We start from the raw sequence: 19,555 nt of genomic DNA on the forward strand, positions 1-19,555 counted from the left end.
GCACTATGGGATTTAACTTCTGTGGTCATCAGTCCCCTAGAACGTAGAACTACTTAAACCTAACTAACCTAAGGACATCATACACATCCATGCCCGAGGCAGGATTTGAACCTGCGACCTTAGCGGTCGCGCGGTTCCAGACTGTAGCGCCTAAAACCGCTCGTCCATCCCGGCGGTCATTTTTGTTGCTCTTGGTTGTTGCACACGTTGTGTATTAGTCGCCTTACTTATTTTTCTCAGAATTTGTAGTATCTTACACCAGTGCAAATTGACGTCATCACATATACTTTTGTAGCAGCAAAAACTCTTCTTCATATACAAGAAAAACATTCCGGAAAAAACAATCTACTGGTTCTAGAATAGAATGTTGGAAATCCTTTCCCTGAAAATCTGTGTGCCTGTCGCTCTTTCAAGAACCACGTAGTCTAGAGTCGGCTTTAAAGTGAGCGTATTATAAAAGTTAGCTTAAAACATTAACCAATGTTCTGGCTTATCCGGATGCGAATAAAATAAATGAAAAACACACAATCGTTGATGTAGAGACATGTCTGTTTTAGGCATGTGTCTAGTCTTCGGAAGGAAAACCAAACATTTTGACAAATGAAATATTGGATCGTTCTTGATTCATCGAGCAATACCAAAAGATAGAGAATACATAGAGGCCCGCATCTCGTGGTCGTGCGGTAGCGTTCTCGCTTCCCACGCCCGGGTTCCCGGGTTCGATTCACGGCGGGGTCAGTGATTTTCTCTGCCTCGTGATGGCTGGGTGTTGTGTTATGTCCTTAGGTTAGTTAGGTTTAAGTAGTTCTGAGTTGTAGGGGACTGATGACCATAGATGTTAAGTCCCATAGTGCTCAGAGCCATTTCAACCATTTTTTACAATACGTAGGGATGCTGTGGCACGTTGTTCAGCTCTCGCTACGTTGTCATCCCGTACTAATAGTTGCCATGTTTCGGGAAGTCATTCTGAGGTTGTTTTGAAAATTAGAGAGTTCGTGCCTGGTTTTGTAAGCTACACAGTTGGTGTTTCTTTTCGTAATTGTCCTTGCTGTGTGCTCAGAGTATAGATGTACGCACAAATCTTAAAGTCTCTGGTGTAAATATTTTTACGTATTGTTTTACGTAACTATACTGTGTTTCGTGTACAGTGATGTATTGGTTTACTTGTGTAATAAAGCTCATTTAATCCAAGTTCTTCTAAGCATATGATATGCTGAGTGTTTTGTGAAGTCAGAGAGGCCAACAGAGGCTTGCATCACACTTTGTAACATTTCCGAAACGTCAGGAGCATAAGATCGTAAGAATTAGTTGGACTGAAAATTTAGCTGCTGGTTGGAAGGTATGGTCGATTACGTCTTTTTTAGTGATTCAGTTTTTGACAGTTGCAGGAGGAAACTGTTTAGTTGCTTTCTGGAAACTAAATAACGTATGCTTTCACATTAGAAAGCATGATTTAAAGAGGGAAAGGTCTGCAACTCCTTGCGAAAAGATAGTTACTTGTTTTAAATTATAACTTCAAATTATGAGCCCCTTACTCTGTGAATCAATCTTGATATGAATACATATATCGTTTTCAAAAGTTTGTATCTGCAACGGGTAGTTACCTAGTGTAAATTATAACAATCACGTAGCTAAGGTATAACGTGCAGAGTGTAAATTAATCTACTACTGCATCTTATAAATTGAAATGTAGAAAAGTAACCACGAGACTAAAGTGCGATATTGGGCGCCTTCCCCCTCCCCCCCTGTAATCCTGGTTGTGTTGAGACTGACCTGTAGTAAAGCCTAATGTTTACTTCCGCCCATTACTAAACAGTACTTTGCCTATTTAACGCACTTTTCGTCATAAAAACTAAAACTGCAGGGTAAATTCAGAAGACATATATTAGATAATGAGCAAGGTTCCAAGTACTTTAGTGTAGTTATGTCAGTATATCACAAATAAACTACGAAGAATGTAAGGGGATCCACTACGTAACTTTGGAAAATTTGGATCTATATGTAAGCAGGGTATTCTGATTCATGAGCGAGACAAGTTAGTATATTGGTTATTATTTTAATAAGTATACAGGCAACCAAACATTTGATTGCATGTTCGATTGCCTGTGTGGCTTAGATCGTAATATACGTGCTGTGTGAAATGATGTCTCCCTTCTTAGTGCAACACAGTTTTTGTATTGAATCTAATATGGACGAAACGTTCCACTGAAGTTAAAGTAACCTTTCTGAAGAACGTTCTTCTCTGAAATGACTGTTATTCTTCGAAAGTTTTCTGTAGTAAAGGATATTCTGAAGCACACGAGTATGAATCCTAAACTAAACTTTGCAGACCGTACCTTTTGGTTGCAAATGCTCTGCTAGTAACCATCTGGGGTTAGAGTATCTAAATGAAAGCTGCTGACACTGTCAGGAGACGGTATAGTACCCTATACTCAGAGGTAATATTGTCGCAGTTTCGTAATTTCCTTAAGCACTAGTACGTACCACTTCCCTTCTCTTTGACTACCGAAAACAGGGTGGAGGCGTGTTCAGTTTGCTTCATTCTGGTCGTGGTGTTGTCTCCCTGTTGCAGTCCATCTCTTTGAGCAAGACCAACTGCAAGAAGTGATTAACTGAAGTTCCATTAGTAAAAAACACATGTTCTCATAGTACCCACTGCCATCAGAGGCAGGTGTCGTTATAGTTTGAAGCTTTTGTAATATCTGTACGGGGCATACTCCTCTAGCTGATTTATAATTTTCGTTTGTCGCAAACACAGACTTAACATTACCTGTTGCTTTGTACAGTAATTTCTGTGCGCTAAGAAAGTAAAAAAGTAATTTTTTCTCGACGATATCATGAGTTATTTGGTGTCGTGCCTCTTCGTGTTTTCAATCAGACTTCATATCAACGACTACACAGGGATTTTTCCGTTTGTCTCAATATACGCTAATGCTGGGTCATTATGTCGTTAGCCTGAAAAGCCAGTTGGGCGTGGGCTGTGGATGGTGATTTGTTAGGAGGGCACTCCACGAGATGATGGTCGTTTAGTTTCGTCGTCGACGGCTTAAACGTTTTGCGTTGCTCGCTGTAGCCACTCAGGCTTGGAAAGTTATTCCCGAAATTGTTATACGTCTACACTGGTTCAATCTAATATCCGATTGCTATTCGTCTACTTAGTTGATATTCAAATTATTCTTGTTGTTCTTTTAACCGAACCCTTAATAATCGGTCTACGCAATAACTTCCCCTTTAATTGGTAAAATGTACACTTCTTTTGTCGCCAGACGTCTCAATACCTCTTCGTTTCTCATTTTATGCAACGATTTGTTGCGTTCCTCTGTTGCACGATATTTGAAATGAATTCATTTCAGTTTCTTTCACGTTTCCCATTCTCCCTTCCGAACAAAAAATTCTATAACATCTTCCTGAATTATTTGGCTGTGTTTCATATTGCTAGATTTACAGTGAACAGAGCTTCCTTCAGCTGCTCCGATCTGTCCCTGATAGTGCCTTCTTTGCATGAGCCATCTGTATAGTCTTCTTATTGACTGGTTAGAAACTTACTCATTACAAAAGTTTATTGAGATGTGCCAAAATGTATACCACTTGGCTGATTCAAGGTTCGCATTACGATTTGACATTTTTAGCTTCCGGAAGAAGATAGAAGCACATTTCATGTAATAAACTAGCCAGAGCGTCTGTCTTCATCTATATTCTACAATAACGGCTGATGGCTGCTTTCACCATGTACCTCCTGTTGAGGTGTTTTTCAGTTATTGCTATTATTACTATCACCATTATTTGACTTGGTCCTGTTGCGGGTGTGTCACTGTTGTAAGCGTTCATTACTCTTCGTCATAGAAGGATGCGATGGTTCTGATGCAATCAGTTTTATTTGCTGCCCACTTCAAACTTTTTTTGTTTTTTGTGTTTGATGTATGATTAATACAGGAATAGGTTTAATATTTAATAAATATTAGGAACGCGCATAAGCTACTATGAACAACATAGTTAAAATTGAAATATTACTACTGACGACGCCTTTGGCATGATTGTTTTATGTATCTCCACTGAAGGATGTGATTTTAGTGTGTTTTTGCTTCTGATGAAGGTATATTTAGATATACCGAAACCGTAGTCAAGGATTTCAATAAATCTTTATCCTGAAACTGTTTGGCTGTTATCATTTTCCGTGAAGAAGTTAAGTACTTGCTCAACAGGTCTGCAACACTTTAATGAACTTGTTACCCATGTCTCATTTATTTTTAGAGCTATCTGTTCCTCGTCCTTTCTGGCCTCACATGTCTCTGTCTTCACTATATCCCATATAGTTTTTATTTTGCTGCCAGATGTAATTATTTTTTCCTCATAGTAAAGCTGCTTAGATTTCTGAATTCCTTCCTTCAATATTCTGCAGTATTCTTTGTAAAGCGCTTTTAACGCATATGAACTGTTCCTAGATAGTAGATGCAGTCTCCTTGTTCCGTGTGATATCTTTATTCCATACGAAATCCGTGGTTTATTCTTAGACTTCTGTTTGATTTGAGTTACTTCAGGGAAAAACAATATTCGAATGTGGAAGCAACTTTATTAATGAATGCTTTGTATTTTTCGTTTCAGTCAGAAGTATTATAAACATCTATCCAGTTCATGTATCTGAGCAGCCTCCTAAATTCAAAATTTTGACTGATTTATTGTCGTCCTGTACTCAGATTCAATACATCTTATATCCTCACAAGTCTCAACATTTAACATAAGATGCTGCATGTCATGATCAGATAGTCCATTTCCTACGGTTTTTGTGCTACAACTTTTTTCTCTAGAGTTGTCTACAAAGATATTATCAATACCAGTCTCAGAGCATTTACACACCCTAGTTGCAACGTTCACAGTACGAAGCTAATTGAATAACAGTGTTACTAAATGCAGTAATTGTTCAATGACAGAGCTTTTCAACAAATCCACATAAAATCACCAGCAACCAATATTTCCTTGTTTCTTGCTGTGAAATGGGACAAAAGAGCTTCCAGATTTTTTATGAAGAGGTTATAGTTTCCTCAAAGTTCTCTGTGCACCCTTACTGTTAGTAAGAACTTATTATGAAATACTACTTCTGTTGCGCAAGGTTCTAAGTGCAGCTCTGAAATTTTTTTTCTAATATCAATATTCTGGAAATTAAAACAGTTTTTGGCTGATGTGGCTACTCCTCCTTTCCTCATGTTTTCTCAACAAAAGGAAGAAGGTAACTTGAATCTTGTAACAGTTAACGTATCTATGCCAGTGGTCACAATGTTCAGAGGGGCAGATTGTATCAACTGGTTTGCTAAACTCTAATTCTTCGACCCAATTAAGCAACTCATTAAGCTTACCCCTCAGTTCTTGGATATTCTGATGCAGTAAGGATAACTGACTTTGTGCACTGGCTGAACTACAACTGGATGAATCTATCATTTCTGTCAGTTTTTGAATATCTCCAATTTCAATCAGGGACTGTTTGCGTGAACTGTGTACATTAAAATTTGCTTTTTTGGCAGCCTGTTTTATCGCTGTAAAAGTCATTTTCAATCTGTCTATGAACATCTTTTGTTTATCGACCTGGAAAAAGAGTCTGGCAATGTAAAATGGTGCAACATGTTCGAAATTCCAAGACGGGTAATGCACAAAATGTACAAGAACCGAGAGGGAACAATAAGGGTGGAAGGCCGTGAACAAAGTCATCGGATTAAAAAGGGTGTAAGTCAGGGGTGTAGTCTTTCACCCCCACTGTTCAATCTGTATATATAAGAACCAATGACGGAGATAAAAAGAAGGTTCAAGAGTGGAATTACAGTTCAAGGGGAAGGGATATCAATGATACGATGCCCGCATCTCGTGGTCGTGCGGTAGCGTTCTCGCTTCCCACGCCCGGGTTTCCGGGTTCGATTCCCGGCGGGGTCAGGGATTTTCTCTGCCTCGTGATGGCTGGGTGTTGTGTGATGTCCTTAGGTTAGTTAGGTTTAAGTAGTTCTAAGTTCTAGGGGACTGATGACCATAGATCTTAAGTCCCATAGTGCTCAGAGCCATTTGAACCATTTGAATGATACGATTCGCTTATGACACTAATATCCTAAGTGAAACTGAAGAAGAATTACAGGATCTACCGAATGGAACGAACAGTCTAATGAATACAGACTATGGACTGAGAGTAAATCGAAGAAAGACGAACGTAATGAGAGTAGTAGAAATCAGAACAGATAGAAACTTAACTTCAGACTTTGTGATAATGAGGTAGACGAAGTCCAGGAATTCTTCTACCTAGTCAGAAAAATAACCGATGCGGACAGATTAAGGAAGAGACAAAAAGCAGAGATGTATTGGCAAAAAGGGCATTCCAGGTCAAGAGAAGTCTACTAATATCAAACATAGGCGTTAATTTAAGGAAGAAACTTCTGAAAATGGACAATGCAGCATAGCGATGTACGGTAGTGAAACATGCACTTCGGGAAAACCGGAAAAGAAGAGAATTGAAGCATTTGAGATGTGGTACCACAGACGAATGTTGCACTGATAAAAAAGGAATGACGAGATTCTCACGAGAATCGGTGAGGAAAGGAATATACAGGGTGTTACAAAAAGGTACGGCCAAACTTTCAAGAAACTTTCATCTACATCTACATCCATACTCCGCAAGCCACCTGACGGTGTGTGGCGGAGGGTACCCTGAGTACTTTCCTCATACACAAAGAAAGAAAATATGTTACTTGGACATGTGTCGGGAAACGCGTACTTTCCATGTTAGAACCCATTTTATTACTTCTCTTCAAATCACATTAATCATGGAATGGAAACACACAGCAACAGAACGTACCAGCGTGACTTCAAACACTTTGTTACAGGAAATGTGCAAACATGTCCTCCGTTAGCGAGGATACATGTATCCACCCTCCGTCCCATGGAATCCCTGATGCGCTGATGCAGCCCTGGAGAATGGTGTATTGTATCACAGCCGTCCACAATACGAGCACGAAGAGTCTCTACATTTGGTACCGGGGTTGCGTAGACAAGAGCTTTCAAATGCCCCCATAAATGAAAGTCATGAGGGTTGAGGTCAGGAGAGCGTCGAGGCCATGGAATTGGTCCGCCTCTACCAATCCATCGGTCACCCAATCTGTTGTTGAGAAGCGTACGAACACTTCGACTGAAATGTGCAGGTGCTCCATCGTGCATGATCCACATGTTGTGTCGTACTTGTAAAGGCACATGTTCTAGCAGCACAGGTAGAGTATCCCGTATGAAATCATCATTTTAATTTATTATTTTACTATTAACTCTACACACATGTTCTAGCAGCACAGGTAGAGTATCCCGTATGAAATCATCATTTTAATTTATTATTTTACTATTAACTCTACTCGCAATACATTTTGCAAACAATATTCATATGTACCACTGAATGTAGCTGCAAAATTATATCATTGTACGACACATTGCTCAAGAGATATAACGTCATGAAGATTGATTTACGTGAGAACGAAACTGTCGGGTGAAATCGTTACAATTACAGCAGCCTAGTCAAATGGTGCTCAAAAAGTCGAATAGCGGGAAGTCTTGAAGAATTGTTTGACAAGTTCTGTAGATGTCTTGGAAGATGTTGAATCCGAATCTTCAAAGTCCTACCAAAATTTCGACCCGAAAATGGAGAAAAAAACCACGAGAAAATGTATCTTTTTGGGTGTTCATGCTTATACCTTGGAAACGACACAATTTTCGGCAAAGTTGAGCATTTACGAGAGCAAAGAGGACAAAGGTTCGCACAAAATAGGTTAAACTAACGTTTTTCGTCAAACCAACCACATCGCGTGTGACGCTTGTTGAATGCGTAATTTCGGGCACCATCACAAACACTAAAACTCCTTATCTCTCATTATACTATGACGATCATTCAGACAGGAAAAAGGAAGCCGTGCGGGGTATTGACAGCACCCCACGGACTATTTTCTTGAAACTCGCTCTCCCATTACAGATTACATTTTTACTAAAATTTGGCATACTACTTCTGAGGAAGGTACCAAAGATCATAAGGGTAAACTTCTATCCATTATGCAAGGTTTATCAAAAAGAATCAACCAAGTTAAAAAAAATCGTAACTATTAGTTGAGATATGTGCGTGAACAACATACTGTTAGGAAAAAGCAAACTCTCGAGTTTTACATGGTTCCCGCTAGGCGGCAGCAGTTTGCACCCACTTCAGTTCTAGTAAAAATATTTCGGGACAATAGAAAACGTTTTGTGTTCTATATTTTGCGCAGTGCTGGTGAGTAATAACTGTTCAGCGTGACTTTCGTACTAGGTATGGTGTGGATCCTCCTACAGCACTGAGTATTAGACGACGGCATGAACGATTCCGAGAAACACATTGTTTGTGTAAAGCCAAATCGCGGGACGTCCCCGAGTGTCTGATCCAGACGTCGAACGCATCCGCCATAGTTTCACAAGGAGTCATCAGAAATCCGATCACAGTGCAGCGCGGCAGCTCAGCATACCCCCCCCCCCCCCCCCCCCCCCCCCCCCCGATGTTCGTCGGGCGTGTGATGCGTCGACGTTTACACATGAAACCATAGAAAATTCAACTACTGCAAGATCTTCGTGAAGGTGACAAATAACGTATGGAGTTCTGTAATTTCGTTCTTGGCAAGATGGAGGACGACAGTTTTCTTCCACGCTTAGCGTTTAGTGATGAGGCAATATTCCATTTAAGTGGAACGGTAAATGTAAATGTCGTGTGACTAGGGCCTCCCGTCGGGTAGACTGTTCGCCGGGTGCAAGTCTTTCTATTTGATGCCACTTCGGCGACTTGTGCGTCGATGGGGATGAAATTATGATTATTAGGACAACACAACACCCAGTCCCTGAGCGGAGAAAAACTCCGACTCAGCCGGGAATCGAACCCGGACTCTTAGGATTGACATTCTGTCGCACTGACCTCTCAGCTGCTGGGAGCGGACAATGGAAAGGTGAACCGTCATAATGTGAGAATATGGGGTGCGGGACGACCACATGAAGTTGTACAATAACGAAGGGCCCTCTCAAAAATTTAATGTGTTCTGTGCAGTGTCACGGGACAAGGTATATAGTCCATTTTTCTTTGCCGAGATCACTGTTACAGGAAGTACATATCTTGATATACTTGAGAACTTTCTTTTCCCACAGTTGGAGACTGATCCGAACGACTTCATTTACCAACAGGATGGGATACCGCCACACTGGCATCTGGAAGTGCGAGAGTTTTTAAATCAAAGGATTACTGGACGATTGATCGGTCGCAGTGGACCTGATGATTCACCCTTACATTGCTGGCCTCCAAGGTCGCCGGACCTGACTGAAGGTGATTATTTCCTGTGCGGATTTGTAAAAGACTCTGTTTATGTGCCTCCGTTAGCAGCAACAGTGAATGAACTGAGACATTGCATAACAGCAGCTGTGGAAAGTGTAACAAAATATGCTCGCTGCCGTATCGGAATAATTTGGATACTGCATTGATATGTACAGTGCATCTCAAGCGAGGCATATTGAACGCCTATGAAAAGGTATGGAAGCAAACTTTTTGAGTTTTTAGTTCATCAAAAAACAAAATTCATTGTATATGATTATTAGTTTTAGAGATACAGACGTTTTTGATACACCTTGCATACATCGCTAAGCATGACTGGGATGTTCTGGAACACCCCTAAACGAAAGCGAAGATGGTGATCTGCACATGGTTGCATTGAAAGAGACAGCAGTAACGGAGACACTCATATCTCGGTTTATTTGCGTTATTCCTCTGGCGAACCCAGCGCACGTTCTACTAGCAAGGTGACACATGAGAGAGGGACGCAGAGAGCAGGAAAGGCGCAGCTAAGTAAGCACCGGCACTGAGTAAGCCAGCTCACGGGACGCTGCGTCGCCGCGGAGATGGGAAGGTGGGAGGTAAGACTCGGCGAAAAGAGAGGAAGAAAGCGAGGGCTTTCTCGGGAAGAATTGGCTGGGAGAAACAGCCGAGGCGGAACGTGAGGGAAGCGACAACCGGAGGAAGGTGGAATGGGCGAGAGCCGCCGGTGGACGGCTATTACGTGGCGCGTGACGGATGCGAATTCCGCGCAGCCCGGGCTGCTGCGAGGGAATGTGTCGCGGAGCGCCGGCTCTATGGGGAAGGAGGCCGCCCACGCCGCGCAGTAAAACAACACTCTGCCGTGGCGCCGCTGCAGCTTTCTCGAGCTTCAGCCGTGGATCCTGCGACAATCCAACCTTCATGGTAGAAGGTAATTAGATGCTTGGGTTTACTTTATTACGAATATACGTTTCGGGTCAACTTCTTAGGGCCTATATATCGGTCGGTAAAATACCGTCAGTTGGTGGAATGGGTTAGGATGTGATAGTACCATGGAACGTGGTACCGTATACCGATGCCATGGGAGGGGTATTGTCCTGCCCAGGGTTCTTAGGTGGTAGACCGAGTTACGCAGTGTCTACTTTGTTGCGCAAGGTCGTCGTCCGTTTGCGAACTGCTTTTAGTATTGTATCCATATGGAGGGCAGCGTGCAAGTCACCGATGCTGGAGCGAAGTACCTACCTGAGTATTACACTTTGTAAAACCTGTAGACCACCAGTATGTGTTGGACTGGCAAGACCCCAGACCGAGCTGCCATACAGTATCTTAGAGAGGACCGTCACCTTATACAACCTTTGCTGTGGCACTCCGGTCAGTACTCTTGAAAAGGGAGGAGTTCCTTGGCCATACCAAAAAATTTTGTTCCTCAGAAAAAGTTGTCATCGTTGCCCCCCCCCCCCCTCCCCCCCAGGGGACATCATGCCCATGCAGTGGCAAGGTGGTAGGCACTGAGGGGTGCTTCTTGCTGAAATAGGAGGCTGTTGCCTTGGTGGGATTTACTTGCACGTTATTGGTCTTACACCTAGCGGCTGTGGCATCTAGTTGACATTGAAGGCATCGAATGTTGACCTTAATATGTCTGCCGCTGGTGACAAAAGCCCTATCATCGGCAAATCGCGGAATATCTACCTTTGTGACAGCTGACATGTCACTGACGAAGAGATTAAATAGTAGTGGGGATGAGGCAGCCCCACCTGCGCCAGCCCGGTATCACACGACTGGCCCTCTACTGCAACAATGATCTCTCTGTCTGTCAAAAATCTAGCTATAAGTTTCAAATAACAATTGGTTATCGACATCAGTTTATCCATTTTCTGAATTAGTTGATTCCTCCATACTTTATCATAGGTCCTTTCAGTATCCAAGCAGACCGCTGCAGTAGCAATTGACACATCGAAATTTCTCGTACCATGTTCCACCAGACGAAGGCGTTGCAGCTCTGCGGATAGTTTACGTTGGAAGCCATACTGTTCTGCCCTGATTGTACCGTTTGACCCCGACACCTGAGAGACGGACATTCAGTGACAGTTTGGAACTACGCTCTCTACGCGTGCTATATGAATTCTTGAGTGGCATTACAGGAATTATGTCAGTCTACTTTGGTTGGATTCTATTGAATGATATGCAATTATTCGTGTCCGGACGTGGTAAATATACTTGTGCCTTCCTGGTACATGAGACAAGTTTTTTTCACTGCAGTGGATGCTGATTTTTGGTTTCTTATACCCGTTGTTGGTGGCTACATTCATACCAAATTTGAACGTTGGGTGGCGTGAGCACTCCAATCGCTGACGTTATGGGTACACGGCCTCTCCCGCCTGCATTTCAGCCTTGAGTTGCGTTTAGTACAGGTATGATGGTGTGAATGCAGCACTCGTAAGTCGTAAACATTGCTCAGAGGGGTTACATTGTTTTCACACATGCCTGCAGGAGCACCATTTGCACAACCCCACCGGGCTAGGCGGCCTACCTATTTTCATGTCGATACATACGTGGCACGCACTGAAGCCCGGACTGCTGTAAGTTTTGTAATGGGCATTCAAGATGTCGGGCGGTTCACATTTGATTCAACGGTGGATTCCGCTCTTTTAATTGAGTACATTTGTGATTTTATGTAGGCTGTCTTCTGCAAGAACCCTTAGTGCCAGGTGTAGAATCGAAGAGCTTATGATATGGACCAGGGATGCTCTACTTTATCATGTTTTAACATTAGTTATGTGTCATTTATAGACACAGATTTTAATGCACGTATAGGGGTTTTTTCTAATGAATTCCTGTTGATTCTGTTTAGCTTTTCTTATGTTAAAACGTGGAAGGTGCTGTTATTCATTTTAAATTTTGCAAATGCACCTGAAGATCGGACACAGCTCCTGGAACCGACTAGTGCTTTCCTTTTTAGAAATAAATAATTTTTTCAACTGTAGCGGATTTTATCATTGCTAATGAATAACAGTTGTGGTTGTTCGTCAAGAGAAACATATGTCATCAGTTCAGTTTCTGAGAGACAATACTAGCACTAGAATGTATGTTGACAGAACGGCAAATTAGCAAATTCGGTCTTCTGAAGCCATCTCCCGAACGCCGAAAAGAAAAGTATTCAGATAAATGATCGCAGACTAGTATATTGGACGAAAGTTTACTGAATCTGTCGTTATAACTTACGAGAATATATGAAAATTACGTGAAAAAAATTGCAACCCTTCTGATAACAGATTATAACATCACTCTGGAGAGAGGAGAGAGAGAGAGAGAGAGAGAGAGAGAGAGAGAGAGAGAGAGAGAGAGAGAAAGGAAAATCGTGGGTTTTGTCCGTTTTGAAATAAAAGATGAAAAGCGATATCAAGTGAATCTTATCGAACCATCGGTTGCAAGATATTACCACGAGTTATTTAGAAGGACGGAAAGGCTGGTACAAGCCGGCCTGGCAGAGGATCTGTTTGGATTTTGATAAATGAAGGAACACACAAGGCAATACTGACCCTATGACTAAGATCGAAAAAAGTAAATCTATTATAATAGTTTTCATGGATTTTGAAGAAGATTTTGATTATTTTGACGGAAATAGATGATTTTAAATCTAAATGTTGTCAGGGGTTAAATACAAATGGCGAAAGGCTATTCGCGACTTGTACACAAACCAGACTGCGGTTATAAGATACAAAGGACAGGAAAGGGAAGCAGCAGTTTAGAAATGAGTGAGACTGACTGGTACCATATCCCCCAAGACATTTTATCTCTACGTTGTAAAGGAAACGAATCAGAAGGAAATCACATGAAAAAGCTGTACCTTGAGCATTGTTTAAAGATGAACATAAACAGCAGTTAATCAAGGTAATGTAGCCGACATAAATCAGATAATGCTGAAGGAATTTAGATTTGGAAATGAGATACTAAAATTAGTAGATTACTTTTTCTCTGTCTGCAGCATAATAAGTAACGACAGGTGAAGTAAAGAGGATATAAGTTGCAAAATGGCAATAGAGCGTAAATCTTTTCCGCGAAAAAAAAAAATGTGTTAACATCGAAAATAAATGGAAATTTTAGCAAGCATTTTCTCGAGGAATTTATCTGTATTCTTGCATTAAAATGAAACATACAGATCTACGGTTCATAGAAGAAAAGAATAGAAGGTTATGAAATGTTGCATTTTATAAGAATGCTGAAGATTGCACGGGTATATCTAATTAGTTATGAGAAGGTACTGAATCAAAACCCGAAGAAAACACTTACGAGACACAATTGATTAAAAAAAGATGGTGGATAGTAGGACACATCGTGCAGCGTCAAGAAACAGTTAATTTTGTAATGGATGGAAGTCTGGAGGTTAAAAACTGTAGGGACAAGACCAAAGCTTGACTACAGTATGAGCATTTAAATGGATCTAAATGCAAGTAATTATACATACATGAAGAGCCGCAGCACAAATAGCTAGGGGACGTGCATTAAACCATTCTTAGACAACAGCATCACTGACGCGTTTGTTGTAAAATTATGAATTATGTTCAGTGCTCACATTTTACGACCATTCGGGTGAACGAGAGTCTTATAGGACTAACCAACAAACAGTTTAGCAAAAATGGCTCGTTCTCTTCGTCTAGGAGATCCGAAGGGCCTTAGATGGCGTGTTCATTGACTTCACACCACGAGCCACCTTTAGTAGAGCACAAAAGGATATACACTCGAAACGCAAAGAACCTGGTACACCTGCCTAGTATCACGTAGGCCCCCCGCCAACACGCAGAGATACCGCAACACGACGTGGCATGGACGCGACTAATGTCTGAAGTAGTGCTGGAAGGAACTGACGCCATGAATACCGTAGGGCTATCCATACGTCCGTAAGAACACGGGGGGGGGGGGGGGGGGGTGGAGATCTCTTCTGAGCAGACCGTTGTGAGCCATTCCAGATATGCTCAATAATGTTCATGTCTGGGGAGTGTGATGGCCAGCGGAAGTGTTTAAACTCAGAAGAGTGTCCCTGGAGCCACTATGTAGCAATTCTGGACGTGTGGGGGTCGCCTTGTCCCGCTGGAATTGCTCAAGTCCGTCGGAATGCACAATGGACATGAATGGAAGCACGTGATCATGCAGGATGCTTACATACGTGTCACCTTCCAGCATCGTACCTAGACGTATCAGGGGTACCATATCACTCCAGCTGCACATACCCCACACTACAGCAGAGCCTCCACCAGACTGAACAGTCTCCTGCTGACATGCAGGTCCATGGATTCATGAAGTTGTCTCCAAACCCGTACACGTCCATCCGCTCGACACAATTTGAAACGAGACTCGTCCGACCAGGCAACAAGATTCCAGTTCTCAACGGTCCAGTGTCGGTGTTGAAGGATCCTGGCGACGCGTCCGAAATTTGATGTCTTACCGGATTCCTGATATTCAGGTTACACTCGTGAAATGGTCCACGGGAAAACCTCCACTTCATCGCTACTTCGGAGATTGTGTCCCGTCGCTCGTGCGCCGACTATAATACCACGTTCAAACTCACTTAAATCTTGATAACCTGCCACTGTAGCAGCAGAAACCGATCTAACAACTCGGTAAAACACTTTTCTTATATATGCGGGTGTGAGCGCACCGCCTTATTCTGCCTGTTTTAATATCTCTGTATTTGAATACGCATGCCTGTACCATTTTCTTTGGCGTTTCGGTGTATAATGTACCTGTTCCAAAACCCGTGTCGCGATACGTCGCCCAACGACGCTATTGAGTCGAAGTTACAGGCATCAGGTGCCTGCCGTTTGGTCACCCTTTCGGTAAGAAACATGACTTTGTACGGTGACAGGACGTAAACGGAACGTCTCACAATGTAGTTTGGAATAAAGTGATCGCGATTGATTACCACGGTCGCCAGTGGAGAAGATAAAGCAAGCTTCTGAGTAGAAAGACTTTGCCTCCTATGAATGCAATATTCTGTGCCTTGGTGACGGCTTCAGACACAGGTTTCCATCTGCAGTTCACTTTTCTCCTGTGAACCGCAAAACGTTGGAGAGTTTTTGAAGGTTCCAGGAGAGGAACAAATTGCGGGACTTTGTACGAATTTATATATATACGTTTTGCGGTTCACAGGAGAAAAGTGAACTGCAGATGGAATATAATGTCCATGTTTATACCAGTACACTCGTACAATGTCTAAACCTTTACATTAAGATGTTCTTCAGACATGCGTGCATGCCTGTGTGGAGAACGACGTTGTCATGTAAAGATACAGACACTGTGCGAGTATAAACATGGGAAATGTAATCATAAATGATATAATGAATGACCTTCAGTGACATTCAGTAGTCGATTTTCGTTGTAATGTTCAGTCGCTGCGGTAATACTTGGAGAATCTCAGGTATACAGTATACTTTCTCCATAGAAAACATCGAAAATCGATAGCTAAAAAGAAACTCTAAATGTAAATGAATTTCATTCCAATTCTTGCTGAGTTCATTAGCGCCGCTACATTGTGACGAAATTGTGTAGATTCCATTTTTCCTTATCCCCCTGGCAGGCCTATTCGCGTAATGGGATCTGAATATTTTGTGGCTACAGTTCTCCGTGTTGCGCATAGTCTCTTTTGTAACGTCTGTCACTGCAATTTGTTGATTACTCCCATGAGGCTTGGGCGCTAGCGATATAAACGTTGCGAGCGAGACGGCGCAATGGTTAACACATTGAAGTGGTATTCGGAAGGACGATGGTTCTATATCCCGTCCGTTCTTCCAGATTTAAGTTTCCCGTGATTTCCCTAAGTAAGTTGCTCAAGACGAATATCGGGATAGTTCATTTGAAAGGGTGAGGTCTATTTCGTTCCCCATCCTTCCTCTATCATTAGCTCATGCACCGTCTCTAGTGACCTCGTCGCCTACGGCATTTTAACCCTACTCTATCTTCCTTTTAAACACTCGTGACCAATCGCCCAGTTGTTCTTTGAATTTCTTCCTGTCCAAGTTGCTAGAGTATCTGATCGACCAACCATATTCAGGAATAAGCACTTTAGGATTCTTGTTATACATCTGCATCTGAGATCTTCTTTCTCACAGCTAAATTTCTGTGTTCCACCTCAAATCTTTGCGTGTAGAAACTTCTAGATGTGAGGGGCAGTCAAATGGAAAACGATCACCCGCCACGGTAGGACCCTGGAACTGCTGCATTCCAAAGCATTCAACACGCGCTTTAATACAATACGACGCTAATTGATAATTCTCTCTTTGGTGAAGTTCAAAGCGAGAAAATAACTGTTTATCGAATAACAGATCCTCTTTCTGATCAAGATGCACGCTTTGTCAGGATAAATAACATAGTGCCTTACGCCTTACAGTATGGTTACTCCGCAGTGGATACCAGTTAGAACAATTAATGACTTCAGAACAAATATTTTTAAGAATATTTCACAGGATATGACCTAAAAGAAATTTATAATGAACCAAGTGCTAACATAAAATTCGATCTATTCCATGGTAAATTCATATCATTGTCTGAAAATATTTTTTCACATAAGCTAATCAGAAAGGACACAAACTAGCCTTGTAAGGAACTGCAGCACTGGAGGGATCAACGTATCTTTTGAAAGGAAAAGTGAAATATATCTTTTGGCAAGAACAAGTAGGTATTTTGTAGTAGTTACACACTTCAAAAACTACTCAAAATTACTAAGAAAGCTCATTAAAAAGTCAAGCAACATGCACATAATGTCAGAAATCAGTAATTCTGGCAACAGACTTGAAGCTATACGGAATGTAGTAAACCAGAGACATGACAATCAGCAGGCAGGACAATCACTCACGGAACAAGGTAACATCACTAATGAACTGAATGCAAAGGCTATAAATGACGAGTCACATGGAACAAATGAATATAATAAGCTTTTCTTAAATATGGTAGAAAGCACAGGGACAGCAGTTCAAGTGAAGAAATCACAGCTGTATGTTGAAAAAGTTACTGTCATAAAATTCAGTCATATGAATGTATCACCATCTCCTCCTTCCGAAATTAAGAAAATTGTACACTCTCACAAAAATAAAAGCTCCTCTAATTTTGACGATGTTTCTAATAGAGTATTAAAGATTTGTTCCCATGTAACAGGCCCTGTCTTACTACAGGAAATAAGTGGTGCGTCACTAACTCAACGCATTCTTCCAAAGACAAAATATGACGTTGTTAAACACGTGTTTCACAGAGGTGATAAGAGAAATGTCAATACTTACCGACCTGTTTCACTGCTGATATTATTTTCCAAAATTATTGAGAAGGTGGTGTATTCTAGAATAGTGTCACAACTTAATAACAATAATATCCTGAGTAAATCACAGTTTGGGTCTCAAAAGGGATACTCTACTGAGAATTCCATTTACGTGTACACTCACCAGATTTTGCAAACATTAAATAATAAAATAGCACCGGTTGGTATTTTCTATAACCCTCAAAGGCATTTAACTGTGTGAATCACAGCATACTCCTAGTTAAATAGAAGTTCTATGGGATTAATGGTATAACCAACGAATGGAAAAAAATGCAGAATGTTGTACTTTGAAATTCCACCAGTCTAGTCCGGGGACTATGAAGAAACTATGTATGGGCTTCACCAAGGCTCAGTATTAGGTCCACTATTGCACCTCATATATGTAAATGATCTTCCGTCTAATATAAAACAAGCAGAGTTAGTTCTTTTTGCACGTGACACTAGTACTGTAATCAGTCCAGGCATACATACAGAAACAGAAGAAATGGTAAACAAAGTTCTTAAAAATATCATTGACTGGTTTTCTGCGAATCGCCTCTTCGTCAAATTTAAAAAGGCACAATATATTCAGTTCCGCACGTCTAGGGATACTACAGCAGTGATAAGTGTAATACAAGGTGAGGAAATAATAAGTCGGGTAATATTTCGAAATACTTAGGTACCCATATTGATGAAAATTTAAATTGGAAGAAACACATTTCGAAAGTCCTAAAACAACTTAGTTCAGCCACATTTGCTTTTAGAATTATTGCATATCTTGGGGAGAGACAAATCAGTAAGCTGACATATTTTGCATATTTACATTCACTAACGTCATATGGAATAATGTTTTGGTGTAAATCATAATTAAGAAAGAAAGTATTCATTGCGAAAAAACGTGCCGTAAGAATAACATGCGGTCCTCACCTACGATCATCTTCAGGACATATCTTTAAGGAATTGGACATCCTGACTACTGCTTCACAGTAAATTTATTGCCTCATGAAGTTTGCTGGTTGAAGGTTGGTTTGAAGGTTATCTTTAGCACAACAAGGGCTGCACAATGCTGCAACAAAAATTTTGGTCACTTATCCAATGATATAAAATGTCTAACAGACAGCAAAGTAAAATTCGAAAACAAACTGAGAAAGTTTCTCCTTGACAGTTCCTTCTGTTCTGGAGAAGAATGAAGATATATATATATATATACCAAAAAAAGTTTTGCATCACCCCCAGTTCCCAGAACTCCTGGACATAGTCATTGCTGTGGGTATTGTATCACACGCACAGTCTCTTTCACTGTTCAGAGATGTCACTAAACCCGCCCAAAGATATAAACAACCATTTGACGGATGGGGTCCGACAGCCGATCAGTCCCAGTCATTCCACCAAGAAGGAGGAACACGGCTCGTGTTGTCTGTAATTCACCCATACCTAGGGGGTGAATATACCGCGGTTCGATCGCGTCCGCATTGTTGCTTGAAACCTGGATGGTAGGTACTCAGAGAGCGCACAGCATAAGGTTACGATTGTGGATGGGGCCGTAAACAGTTACTGTGAGTTGCACAAACACACAACTTTATTTTTCTAAGAACCACTTATTTACACATTGCTTTAAAAGATCACAATTAGACAATACGGCTGAAGTGCTAGTTAAAGAAAACCACAACAAAATCAAGAACGGCTGAAGGCCTGGCTTAGAAATCAAAAGCAATTAAAAACAGAAGGTAATTTTTTTTAAAAAAAAGAAGCATGCAGTTGAAAACAATTAGCTGCTGAAGGCCTACACTACACGTCTGAAGGACAACTATAAATAAAGCACATTAATAAACAATTTTTTCTAATCAAGAAATTTCTTTTACAACTTACAACAGAATGGCCAAAAACCTCATTCAAGAAATATTAACTTATTGCACAGCTGAAGGCCACAAACAAATTTG

The 19,555-nt window shown here is 41.2% G+C and overlaps 1 protein-coding gene across 5 annotated transcripts in view; it reads left to right on the forward strand.

The window, feature by feature from the left end:
* Nucleotides 1–19,555, forward strand: part of LOC126354370 (kazrin) — a 903,527-nt gene that overhangs the window by 185,619 nt on the left and 698,353 nt on the right. The window lies entirely within an intron of this gene.

Source organism: Schistocerca gregaria, chromosome 3, assembly GCF_023897955.1.
Source record: "Schistocerca gregaria isolate iqSchGreg1 chromosome 3, iqSchGreg1.2, whole genome shotgun sequence".
NCBI lineage: Eukaryota > Metazoa > Arthropoda > Insecta > Orthoptera > Acrididae > Schistocerca > Schistocerca gregaria.